At 33.9% G+C, this 13,713-nt stretch overlaps 1 long non-coding RNA gene across 1 annotated transcript in view; it reads right to left on the minus strand.

Moving 5' to 3' along the window:
* Positions 1–4,835: 4,835 nt before the first annotated feature.
* The window catches only part of LOC127543998 (uncharacterized), a 305,773-nt gene continuing 296,895 nt past the window's right edge, over positions 4,836–13,713 (minus strand). Inside the window, exons 4-6 of the long non-coding RNA XR_007949356.1 lie at positions 9,545–9,650; positions 7,039–7,090; positions 4,836–4,919 (exon numbers count right to left, since the gene is read on the minus strand). This is a non-coding gene — a long non-coding RNA (uncharacterized LOC127543998). The remainder of the gene's footprint in view (positions 4,920–7,038; positions 7,091–9,544; positions 9,651–13,713) is intronic.

Here is a 13,713-nt window from a genome sequence, read left to right on the forward strand (position 1 = left end):
TTAGCATTACGTAATAGAAGGAGTACTAGATATCAACATACAAACCTGTATATTTATCTAAGCAACCAGCTCATTTAATTTGAGTTTTAGTTACATAATTACTTGGGAAATGGGTTCTTTTACAGAGGTAAGAACAATTCCACAGTATCTAAAGATGTGGAACACAATTAAATTTCCTATTGATTCTAGGTAATTAGAGAGGTTTATGAATGACTTGACAAGCAAAATAGGTTGTAGTGTAATGTCACACATATTTTCTATGGTAAATGCTCGTTTTTATTTAGGATTTAATACAAATATTTTAATGGTTGAAGTAGAATAAGTGATATGTGATGATGAATGATGATGATTATGATGATGCTAACTGGCATTTATAGAGATCTTTCAGCTTTGTGGAGGACTTTATATACATTTATATGTGTATATTTGATCATGGTTTTAAGTAATCTTACTGTAGAAGAGAAGGGGGGTCATTTAAAAAAAAACCAAGGTAACCACATACAATGTCTCCAAAAATCACAAATTTCAAAACATAAGTACAAAAGGTGGAAAGAGTTCATTCCATTGCTATGGAGTTCAGAAAAATTAAATGAATCTGTCTGAATTTTAGAAATGTTAAATCTGAAGAATGAGATGAGGTGTGCAAAAATGCTAAAAAATGTGATTGAAATTGCATGTACATTTATCTTTTAAATTATGTTCAGAACATAAAAGTAAGATAGGTTCAGTTTTTATATAGATGGTGAAATATTAAAAGAAGAGAAAAAATAAAATCTGAACTACACATTACCCATTTGGCTTTTTCCACTGAAAACAATTTTCAACAAGACTAGTACAAAACAAACATTATCAAGAGGGAATTGAAGTCAAGGTTGTAGAGAAGACACCAAGAAAGTATGCTGTGTTGTTTAGTCATTCAGTTATGTCCAACTCCTTATGACCCCATGGACCAACGGTCCACAGGATTTTATTGGCAAAAATACTAGAGTTATTTGACATTTCTTTCTCCAGTTTTATGCAGGCAGGAGTTAGTGACTTCTCCAGGGTCACACACTAGTAAGTTTCTGAGTTCAAATTTGAACACTGGTCTTCCTGGCCTTTTGACTTCACGCCCAGTTCTCTTATTTCCTGCATCATCTAGCACCCAAGAAAGCCTGATCCTACATTAAATGAGTTCATATCTGTACTCCAGATGATGCCCATTTAGAGGCATTAGAAAAACTTGACTATTTAATCATGAAACAACTCTTGGTTATTATTAAAAAATGTAATGGGCTGAAGCTGAGCAGATGCACTGAGTTCTCCAGTCCGAGAACTTATGGCTAATTACCAATTGGACAATACTCTATTAATATATGATTGAAGAAAGAATGGAACTGCCCACTCTGTGCAAGTTTGATGTGGTGTATAGGAGGTTGGGTAGAGGATTTGGTGGGTTGAGTGTGAGAGCCAGAGGAACTGGTGGCGGGATTCGTGTAGCCATTGCTCTCACTGTGTATTGCCATTCCCCTTCACCCTTACAAAGAATAAAGATCAAGGACTTTCACTTATCCTGACTCTGGCTGATTTTAAAATACCCTGGGTGCTAAATGCTGTCATCACAGAAAAAAATCATGATCACGGAGAGAAAAGCCAGGAATTAATGCCCTAACTCTAGAAAAGAAGATCATAGAAATCAGAGACAGAAGAATCATTAGAAATCAAATATTTTATAAATGAAAACTTTGAGAACCAGATAAATAACATAATGTAGTCAAGGTTTAGAGCTATCAGTAAGTGATAGAAGTATGATTTGAAACCAAATCTTTTAACTCTAAATAGAAAAAAAAGGTATTTCAGGAACTATAGACCAGAAAACTTGTGAATCCTCAGCCAAATTTAAAATTGGATGATTAAAGTGGGTCAAGATGTGTTCTTTCTAATGCTTGGGTAATTAGAGAATGTTAGCTACCAAGTCCTCTGGTTTGAACGACATAGTAAGAATAGAATTTTTAGTCTAAGGGCATCTGGGGAGGTCCTGAAGAGAATCCAACATTTAAAAATTTTAAGTACACTGATATTTAAGCTTTCCGGTCTTAATGGGAGATACATTAAGTAGCTAAATATTAAATTCTTGAAGAAAAAACTGCAGAGTTATAAAGTTATAGAGACCTGTCTCTATAAAATAAAAAGATAAAAGGAGGAAGGAAGGGAAAGACGAAGGGAGGGAATGAGGAAAGAAAGGAAGATGGAAACTAGAGAGGAAAGGAGAAAGGTGAGGGAGAGAGGAAAAGAAGAAAAGGAGGGGAAAAAAGGAAAGAAGGGAGGAGTGAGGGAAGTAAAGAGAAAGGAAGAAAGATGAGGGAGGAATGAAGGGAAAAGGAAGGAAATGAAGGGGAGAAAGAGAAAGAAAAAAGAAAGGAAGGAAGGAAGAAAAAAGAGAAAGAAAGAGAAAGACAAAGACAAAAAGACAGGAAGGGAAGAAGGAAGGAAAGAAAGAAGGAAAGATGGAAGGAAGGAAAAATGGAAGGAAGGGAGGAAAAAAGGAAGGAAGAAAAGAAGAAAGGAAGGAAGGAAGGGAAAGGGGTGGAAGGGAGGGAAGGAGGGAAGATGGAAGGAAGAAAAGAAGAAGGAAGGAAGGAAAGAAGGAAGAAGGAAGGAAGGAGGGAGGGAAGGAGGAAGGAAGGAGGAAGGAAGGAAGGAAGGAGAGAAGAAAGGAAGGAAAGAAGGAAGAAGGAAGGAAGGAAAGAAAGAAGGAAGGAGAGAAGGAAAGAAGGAAGGGAAGGAAGGAGGGAAGAAAGAAGGAAGGGAAGGGAGGAGGGAGGGAAGGAGGAAGGGAGGGAGAGAAGGAGGAAGAAAACAAAACAAAATAGAAGGAAAAAAATAAAAAAAAAAACAAAAGAAAGCAGACTTATGAATAAGACATCTGAGTTTGAGTGTCATAAATCTTCAGGCTTAAGTAGAAAGTAAAGGACAGACTTAAGATCAGAATTAGGCTAGACTTCAATGGTTGAGAAAAGACAGACTTCTTGAATTGAGGGAATTTCTTGTTAGGTTTAACTCAGTACTCTGTCTTAATTGTCATGGTTCCAAGCAATCCTTTCAATATTGTTATAAAAATCTTCCCTTTAAGGCAAGGTTCTACATTTTTGCTAAACTATTCCTTAGAGAAGATATTCCATATATTTGTCTCTGAACTTTTACAAAAGTTGTCCCTCATATTGAGAAAACAAAAAATAAACAAAACGATACAAAACAAAACTCTTTCCTTTTTATATGTGGCTCCTAAAATCTCTGGTTTCTTTTAATGATCAGGTCAGGTAGAACCTTCTACATGGAGTCTTTCATGATCCCCTAATTGCTAATGACTCCCCCTAAAATGAATAAAGAACCTGTCAAGATCTATTATTTTATGGCACTGGGCTGGGAATTGTTATTTTTCTATGTTTTCCTATTTTTCCCCTTTATTCCATTTCTACTAGAATATATGTTGATCCAGCAAAATATCTAGACTCTTGATAACTAGTGTTATACCTAAATCAGCATGACATATTCCACCAAATTTTGTCATAGACTAAAAGAGCAGTTTATATTTGTCATGTTCCCAGAGAGGCTAAGTACATCCTCTCAAGTTAAAGGAGTTGGGACAATTTTCTAATGGTAACATCTCAAATTGTTTTTCTGGGGCATTCTCCCCAGTGTTAATGACATTTGGCTCAATTTAATCAATTAATATCAATTAGTTTTTCAAAAGAACAATTCTTGAGAAGGTTTAGTAAGAACAGAATTTACTAACATTTATCTTCAAAACCTAGGACCACTTTTGGTTTTGTTTGTAAGGGTGGTTGTTTTTGTTATGTAATTGCTTTTTTCCTACCACCCTATTTTTTTTCTTTGCTCTATTTATCAACTCCATTCTTGTACACAGGTGATAAAGTGAAATTTACAAGCAGTCTGACTCCATAATTTAGTGGAAAACTGACAAAATTCCATTTGTTTCAAATTGTAGACTGTTATTACATAAAACCCTAAAAAAGAGAAATAAATCAAAAAGAGACTTCTACTAAACTTTGAGTCAGCTTTGATGGAATGCCATGAAATATCAATGCTATCAGGGAATTTCCTTAGAGATTTTATTGTCCAAATTCTCTTCATTTTGCTGATTAGAAAAGTGATTCCAGAAAGATTCTCTAAGGTCACAAGGCTAGGAAGGGACAGAATCATGACCAGAAATAACTAGAATCCAACATTCTGACTCCTAATCCATACTCAAACCCCACTATACACCTAACTTGTTTTCTTCTATATAGAAAGCAATATGCTTTTTATACCAAATAATGGCAGTAATATTAATAGTAATAGCAATGAGATTAATAGTAATAACTAACATTTAGGTATTATCAGGCATTGTACTAAGCACTTTGAAATGATCTCATTTGATCTTTACAACAACCAAGTGATAAATATTTAAGCTTAGGGTCATAACCATTCTGGACCATTATAGTCTTTTGGCCAGCAGAGGATGTTGGACTCAGCTCCATTCATTTATTTCCAATTATATATAAAAAATAAGCAATGTCTACTATTGTTCTGATGCTTCTAGGGCATACTTCATTTTCAATTTCATACTGTTGCTTGGGACCTGTTTCTCTTGTGACGAATCAGCAAAAGGGAGAGAGAGGTTCCAACATCTTTTATCACTGAATTGCTGACTTACTAATCAATGTGAGGCCCGTCAACATACTATAATATCCAGTTTAAATCATTACTGGTGAAACTGATGGTGACTAATTATTCAGGCCACCAATGATATTTTTGGAAAAATTTGGCAGGGATGAAAGGGGAAAAACTCTCACCTCTGTAAGTAGTTTATTTTTCATTTTGAAGGTCACATTGTCATAGGATTTTCGTATTTGGATCTGCTTCCATTGACTTTATTGCTAAAGAAAATTATTATCAACATTTATATTAAGTTCATTGAAATGTTATAAAATAGGAATATTTCTTTGTCATTGCTCAAAAAAAAATACAGTGAACAAATACATGCTACTTAAGTTAAATTTTTATGAGAAAACAATTTCTTCCCCAGGCTATAACTACTCACGCAATGGATTAGACTCCTTTTTGATTAGTGTTGTTGGTCAAATCAAATAATCATATAGGTGTGTGTGGGCCAGATATGCTTATAATACAAGGAAAAGCAATATTGTTGGTTCTTTCCCAGAGGAAAAGTCTAATACAAAGAATCCTGTGTATATCTTAAGTCAAGCTGGATCCTTTGAGGCACCTTCAGTCCGTGTCCATACCTACATCTATAATCCAATTTTGTTAGGTGTCCACTTGCTACACAATGTATTAAATATCTTGTTTACATAGCATGTGTATATATGTGTGTGTATATGTACATACACACATAAAATTCACTTTATCAATGGAAATATATCATCTAAGGTCATCCCTATATCCATTTTAGAAATGAAGAAAGCGAAGACAATCTAGAAGATATGTTCAATATTTCAGAGATTAGCAAATAAGTTAAGTCTCAGTTTTCCTTACTCTTAGGCCACAGCTACTGGTTTTTTCAATTGGATTACATGCTTATAGATAATCATCTTCACATTATAGAAACAACTCAGTCCAATCAGCTTTTGAAAAACATAAATAAAAGATATATTCTACTTAAAAATATAATCTGTATTAAGAAGGCAGTTTTAGAGCCCTTGGTTTTATTGAGTAATAAATAGGACAAATCTATCTCTAAATCCAAGAGAAAAAAGAGTGTCATTAAAATGCTTCAGAAGCAATAAGTTTATTAAATGTATGAGCAGCTTAAATAAGGTTCTCAAATAAAGAGATGGATGATTCTTTTGGAAAGATGTTATAGAGAAGATCCTTGCTCAGTTACAGGTTTGTCTCTATGAGTTGAAGTCAGTCCCTTTCAACTCTAAGATTCTTTAATTTTATGATTTTCAGAGTTCTAGAGAACTGAAAAAGACACATCCTGTAAAAAAACAATAATCTTTTCATGACTGCAATTGGTAAAAATTTTTAAAAAGTGACTTTGAACAATAATATGCTATATCTAATATAATGCTATAGAATTACCAATTAAGATCTGATTGATGTTTTTATTCTCTTGGGCTATAAGGGAGGAACAGTTGTCAGTTATTGTGTATCCTAATGATCTCATCTCCCAACAACAATAATAAAATTATTACTCAGCAACTTTGTAAATGATTACAAATTATTGCAATAAGCTAAAGGTATTCAACCTTATCTTTATGTAGTCAAGGCACTCTAGTGTGAACAAAAAAAAAATGATAATGAAAAAAAGGCATTTCCCCACTTGAACAGAATAATGCTACCCTTTGTTTTCCCCCCATCGTCTTTCACACTTGACTGAAAATTTAGTCCTAAGAAAGTCTTAAATTGACATAAATGTTTAAAAATATTTTTTCTGGACTATTTAAGTCTATGCTACTAAATTATAGGAAATCATTTTATGTTACCAGATTTTAAAGAGAGGAATTTGCTATTGAGAAAGTAGGAAAGCAAAAACAATAAAATAAAAATGTCTTCCAAAACTTCCCAAAAATCAAAGTTGTAATATATTATATTTAACTCAAACTTTTGCAAGCTTAATTACATTAACTTATTTTGTTCAATTAAAAAAACTATTTCTCTTCCATCTCCCAACTCCCCAGTACATATTGAAAAAATAAAATAAAACCTAAAAATCTTATAACAAAGAGGTATAGTGATGCAAAACCAATTTTTTATATTTGTTATGTCCAAACAATGTATGTCTCCAAACAACGGACTGCACTTTCAGTCCATTATCTCTCTTTCAATAGGGAGGTAACATGATGCATCATTGATTCTCTAGAATTACTGCTGGTAATCAGAGTCTTAAGGAAAAGAATTATAAACTAAGGGGACACTTATCAATTAGAGAATGGGTGGATAAACTATCAGTAGCTAGGTGCCACAGTAGGATATCAGCCTTAAAAGTCAGGAAGACTCATCTTCATAAGTTCAAATCTGGCCAAAGATACTTACTGGCTGTGTTCATCTGAGTAAATCACTTAACTTTTTGCCTCAATTTCTTCATCTGTAAAATGAAGAAGAAAATGACAAACCACTTCAGTATCTTTGCCAAGAAAACCCCACATAGACAAAGCATTGGATAAGACAGAAACAAGTGAACATCAATAAAAACAAATTATGGTAAATAAATGTGAAGGAACGTGAGGGAATGATGAAAATAACTGTATCAAAGAAACCTGGGAATAGTTGTATGAACTGATACAGAGAGAAGTAAGCAAAACCAAGAAAGCAATTTATACAATAACAGCATTATAAGGTCAAATATTTTTGAAGGAATCATAAAACATTAATTCATTCTATCACAATGGCCAAGTTTTCTTTCATCTCCTCTTGTTCATACCCACCATCAAGTCAACAAGCACTTATTAAGCACTTTTTATGTTCTTGACAGAGGCAATATGTGGTGCCGAGTTCAGCCTTTCCAAGCACGTTCAACAAAAGCAGTAGCCTCAAGGTATAATCAGAAAACTCAACATCAATAGATTAGAATGTTTCTCTTTGCAAATGGTTATTACTGACTTGAGGGGAAAACTGAGCCAAAACAGTGTTGCTAACTGTAGCACAGAAAAGGAGTAGGCAGTTTTCAGAGTTTTGAGGTACAGTACTGCATTTATTCATCTGCAGCAGAAAACTTGCATATAACAGGATTGGTTTGATGAAAATGATGGGAAGTTCAGAAGCTGCTAAAGGAAAAATGAGAACTTTATAGGATCTATAAGCAGAATAGTTCATGTTTTTTTTTTTTTAATTATAGCTTTTTGTTGATAGAACATATGCATGGGTAATTTTTACAACACTGTCCCTTGCACTCACTTCTGTTCTGACTTTTCCCTTCCCTCCTTCCACCTCCTCCCCTAGATGGCAAGCAGTCTTATACATGTTAAACATGTTAAAGTATATCCTAGATACAATATATGTGTGCAGATCAGTACAGTTCTCTTGTTGCACAAGAAAAATTGGGTTCAGAAAGTATAAATAACCTGGGAAGATAAACAAAAATGCAAGTAGTCATTTCCCAGTGTTCCTTCTCTGGGTGTAGCTGATTCTGTCCAACACTGATCAATTAGAACTGAATTAGGACTTCTCTTTGTTGAAAATATCCACGTCCATCAGAATTGATCATCATATAGTGTTGTTGTTGAAGTGTATAATGATCTCCTGGTTCTGCTCATTTCACTCAGCATCAGTTCATGTAAGTCTCTCTAAGCCTCTCTGTATTCATCCTGCTGGTCACTTCTTACAGAATAAGAATATTCCATAACATTCATATAGCACAATTTACCCAGCCATTCTCCAATTGATGGGCATCCATTCATTTTTCAGTTTTTGGTCATCACAAAAAGGGCTGCCACAAACATTTTGGCACATACAGGTCCCTTTCCCTTCTTTAGTATCTCTTTGGGATACAAGCCCAGTAGTAGCACCGCTGGATCAAAGGATATGCACAGTTTGATAACTTTTTGAATATAGTTTCAAATTGCTTTCCAGAATGGCTGGATGTGTTCATAGTTCCACCAGCAATATATCAGTGTTCCAGTTTCCCCACATTCCCTCCAACATTTGTCATTATCTTTTCCTCTTAGCCAATCTGAAAGGTGTATAGTAGTATCTCAGAGTTGTCTTCATTTACATTTCTCTGATCAATAATGATTTGGAACGCTTTTTCATAAGTTCATGGACTTTTCAAAAGGCAGTATTTAACCACATCAAAAGTAAAATATAATCAAAGGACAGAGATATGAAGGATTTTACCTCATTAAGAAAAAAAATTCTCTTTTAAGCTCAGTAACAAACAAAACATAATTTTTTTTGATGTCCCAAATACTGTTTATGGGCCAAGACCTTTGATTCATCTCAACTACTCAATGCTGATGGAGCCATGCTGATAATTGATAAAAACATGATCCTGATGAGGTGAGCAGTACAATTCCCTTGTGTTGAGATCATCATCAACAAATGCTGAAGCCATTGACCATTTACTTCAGGTTGAAATCAATCCCTCTCTAGTCAAGATTTCAACTGAAAAAGTGGTTTTGAATGCCATTAAACTCCTCTGATGTGGCAAAATTTTTTAAAAGTGAAGATTTAAAAGACACAAGAGGGTGTATTGCCCATAAAGAAACTGGCAGAAATCTTACCCAGCACATTTCTAAAGCTTGAGGATACTTGTTTCTACTTTCACAACATATATTTTCTTTTCTTTCCTCTCATAGTTCCACCAGCCTGATTTAGGCCCTTATAACTTCATACCTGCCTATTCTAGTAGCTTGCTAGTTGATGTCTTGTCTCAAGTTTCTCCCCACTTCACTCTATTCTCCATTCAGTTGTCAAATTGATCTTCCTAAAGTATAATATGATGATCTCCCTCCTCTCATTCAAGTTATCAATACTAGTTACTCCCTACTGCTCCAGGATCAAATGAAAAGTCCATTATTTGGCTTTTAAAACACCCCATTACCTGATCCTTCCTTAGATTTCCAATCTTCTTTCTTTTTACCACCTTCCCTTAAAGTCACACACATTCTGTGATGTAGCTGACACTTTCAAGTAGCCATATCCTGACTCTGCAAAAGGAAAAACCATATTTGTAACACACTTTTCAGTTTAATCCACATTATTAATATTTTCTCTATCATTCCCTTAAGGCTAGGTAACCTACAAAAGAATACATCTTGTCATGATATGTAGTGTTTGCTGATTTCTGAGCTATATAAGGTGTCTTACTGAAAATTTAATAGTTTGGCTCTCCCTAGTTTATGGGAGCTAGCTCTCAAATATCCCTTCATAGCTGACTTCTTCATTCCATTAGTCTTGAGTTACTGTTCACTGCTATTATCTAGGCTATTCATGGGAAAGAATGCTAGCTTAGGGTATGTCTCTATTTTAAAAATCTAAGCTCCTTAAACTTGTGCTTTTATTAGCAATGTAATTTGTCCATCACATGAGTTTGACCTAGTCAGCTGCTTCATAAATTCAAAGTCCCTCAATTACTGAATTAGGTGCCAGACACCCAGAAAGAATTGATTTTGGCGAACACATACTTTTCAGAAGGAGAAGAACACCAGTATCAGGAAGATCCTGAAACTGAAGAACTAAGGAGATACATGCTCAACTGAAAGGTCATTTGGTCCTTCTAAATAACTTGGACAATGCAATAATGAGGTACTTACAAAATATTTATTTAACTGTCCCAATCAGGGTGCTCTGACTCCAAATTCATATTCTTTTCCTTTTTGCTACAATGAAAAACCAAATCAAAATCAAACCTAGCAGATGCTTAATTAATTATTTAAAAGTTTTAAAGAATATGACTTCAAAAACAGCAGTTTTTTTTTACATTTATAATAGCAAAAATAAATTTCTACTTGAAAGCCTTTCTTTCTCCCTATACTCAATTTTGCATACTTAAGAGAAGGGAGTATACATCTAGTCATACTGGGAAGTAGTAGTTTGCAACATTTTTGAGAGAAAAGGGGGCTTCATACTTGAAATATTTGCAATAAAGACCTAAATATCATGTTTTAAAATTGGTTTATAAAAATATTTTCTCATATTTAGCTTTTTTTCAAAAATCTTAATTAGATCTTTTGCTTTTCCTACCATGGTATACAATGAGATATTTAATTTCCCACTTAAATATTATTATTATAATTATAATAATGATGTGAACATTGTAAATTGTAATCACAGATTGGTTTTCTGAAACTCTTACTCTGCATGTTTGCATTTCATAAAACAGATTTTTTTGTTTATTCAGAAAAAATATTCTTCATTATTTCAGAATTGTTGGCTTTCTTTTGCCAATGTGATATGAAGTTGATATGACATTGTAACTATATGTCTATAATTTCAGAGGAAAATCATGTCCATAATTTCAGAGGAAAATCATAACTTATAAGCTCCTTGCAAGTGCTAACTTTTCCAACTCAGCTAGATGATGCAATTAAGTAAAAACTCATTGAATAAAACAACACAGTAATAAAAATAATAATAGAACATTTCTATTATAAACCTGGAACATATTTTTCAACAAAAAATATTTCTCATCAGTGGGAAGAAGTGAGCTGTAAAATAATTATTAAGCACCTACTACGTGGTAGGAACTGGGGATACAAAAGAAATTGTGGATACAAGAGAAAAAGAAATACTGTCCTCTTTGAACACTATGAAGGGGGAAGACAAAATATAACATCAAGATAAAAAGGAGTAGTGAAAGAAGGTACCTACAAGTAGAGTCTAGTTCAAGAAGTGCAATCAGTGGGAAATGATACAGCCTTGGAGCACTATTTAAATGGGAATTTTAGGAGTGCTTTGCTCCAACTTCAAATCAGAAGATCAGAAGTAAAGCGCACTGAGGGTACTGATGAGGTTTGAGAAGCAAGCTGATAAAATATTGCATGATTATGAATTTTCCAGTGATAAGGTTTCCTGGAGTCATGATAATAGTGGAGACCTGTTTAAAAATGGGATTGGTGGGAAGGAAATATTTAGGAAATTTTTGTGAAAATATATACATGAATGGAAATCTATTGTAAATATGTACATATGTACATAGCAGAGATGAAAGAAACACATTTGACTTGGGTATATTTGCAGAAAAAAAATAAATTATTCCACTTGACCCTGCAGGGCTATCTGTATCTTCTAGTGCTATAATCATGCATTTGTGCTAAATAAAATAGTGGACACTTTTCTCTCATTTACCTGAGAATTCAGGAGCTTCAGTTTTATCTCTTTTAGTAAGAGAAGGAGGCATTTACACACCCAACATCAGAGTAGGAAAAATCTTCAACTGCTTTTGCTCTCTAAGGGAGAATCTATTCGTTCCCAGTGTCAGCTATGGGCAATTTTTCTCTCCAAAAAGAATTTTATTGGTCCTAATCCCATGTTTCTGGTTTTGAATAATGGTTACCCCACTCTATAATTTACAATTTGAAATTCTGTGCAATCAGGGGCAGATAGTTGGTGTAATGGATAGAGTACTATTCTGAAGCCAGGAGGACCTGAGTTCAAATTTGATCTCAGACACTTAATACTTCATAGCTGTGTGACCTTGGGCAAGTCACTTAAACCAAATTGCCTCAGCAAAAAAAAGAAAAAGAAAAAAAGAAATTCTGTGTAACTGTCACTTAATTTTTTATGGATTTCTTAAACTGATTTTTAAAAATAGGGGAACCATTTTTATTGGTTATAATAAAAAAAATGATAAGGAATGTCTGGGCCTGAGTCTCCCTGATTTTTCCTGAAATCCTCATCCTCACAAAATTCTTTGGTTTCTTATGCAAATGAAACAGACAAAATTCAAGAAAAAAGAAACTCAAGTCTCATTGATTCATTTACCTTTACTCTGATATTCTCTTTAATTTCTTGCTTTTATTATGCATGTGTGCCCAGTAACAAAACTTTTGGGATTTAAAATATCCAATATGCCCATAACTTCATTTCCCCCTTTTGCTTTCTATATTTTCAGAGTGTAAATGATGATTACAACTATTTCAACTACAGGAAAAATGGAAAACTGATCATTTGTTTCCACAATTCTACTTTCTTAATTATGCTATACAAAATAAATTGGGCTTTTCTGCCTCCCTTATTCCTAAAGCAGAATATGAAAATAACTGAGAAAAAAAGACCAAATTTAGAAGGATTAGAAAAATGCTAAGTTTGTCATTTTCAAACATAACTCCTAAGACCTAAAGAGTTTTTCTCCTCATTGCCATTATCTGTTTGAAGAGTCTGTTTTCATATGTGCTAATAAAGACTGTTCTTCTTCTTGAGAAACTCTATTGCTTGGAGTAAATGCAAGCTCCAATTTAATTTATTAACTATTGAAGAAATTGGGAAAGCCAAAGCAGAAACTTACCACATAGGGAATGATTGGTGTAAAGGGCATCTTGGAACTTTAGGCTTTGGAGACAGCCCCCTTATCCTATTTTGCTAGAGGAACCAAGAAAAGATATCACCTGTCTGTGGATTCTTTCGTGGCATTAAAGCCCTCTTCTTAGGTGATGAAGGAGCTGCCAAGTGAACCTGTCTATCAAACTTTTACATCTGACTTAACCTGGCATACTCTTTCTGAGATAGGAGAAAGCTGCTGTCCTTAAACAGGCAGCTTCACTATTGCCATTTTTACTTTCTTACAGGTATTTACAGGTATTGTTAATGCATGCCTTGAAGTCAGAAGGTGAAGAGAAGAAAATAAGTTTTATTAAGCACTTGCTATGTGCCAGATACTATGCTAAATGCTTTACAAATTTTATATCATAGAAAACACTAGCAGGACCAACAGTAAATATCTTTAAGCTATTAACTTGGAAGAGAAAGTCTCTTTACAAAAGTTAACAATCCTAGACTCTTAAAATAAAAACTTTGAAACAGTAGAAACTTTTGCATCAGCAAATAAGTTAATCTGATACCTATGAATGACTATGAAAATGGTTTATTTTATTTTGCTTATAGTATTAAATATTTTTAATTAAAGCTTTTTATTTTCAAAATGAAGGCAGTTAGGTGTCGTGGTAGATAGAGCATCAGCCCTGAAGTCAGGAGGACCTGAACTCTGGTCTGGTCTCAGACACTTAACATTTCCTAGCTGTGTGACTCTAGGCAAGTCACTTAATTCCAATT

The sequence above is a fragment of the Antechinus flavipes genome, chromosome 1 (assembly GCF_016432865.1).
Source record: "Antechinus flavipes isolate AdamAnt ecotype Samford, QLD, Australia chromosome 1, AdamAnt_v2, whole genome shotgun sequence".
Taxonomy (NCBI): Eukaryota; Metazoa; Chordata; class Mammalia; order Dasyuromorphia; family Dasyuridae; genus Antechinus; species Antechinus flavipes.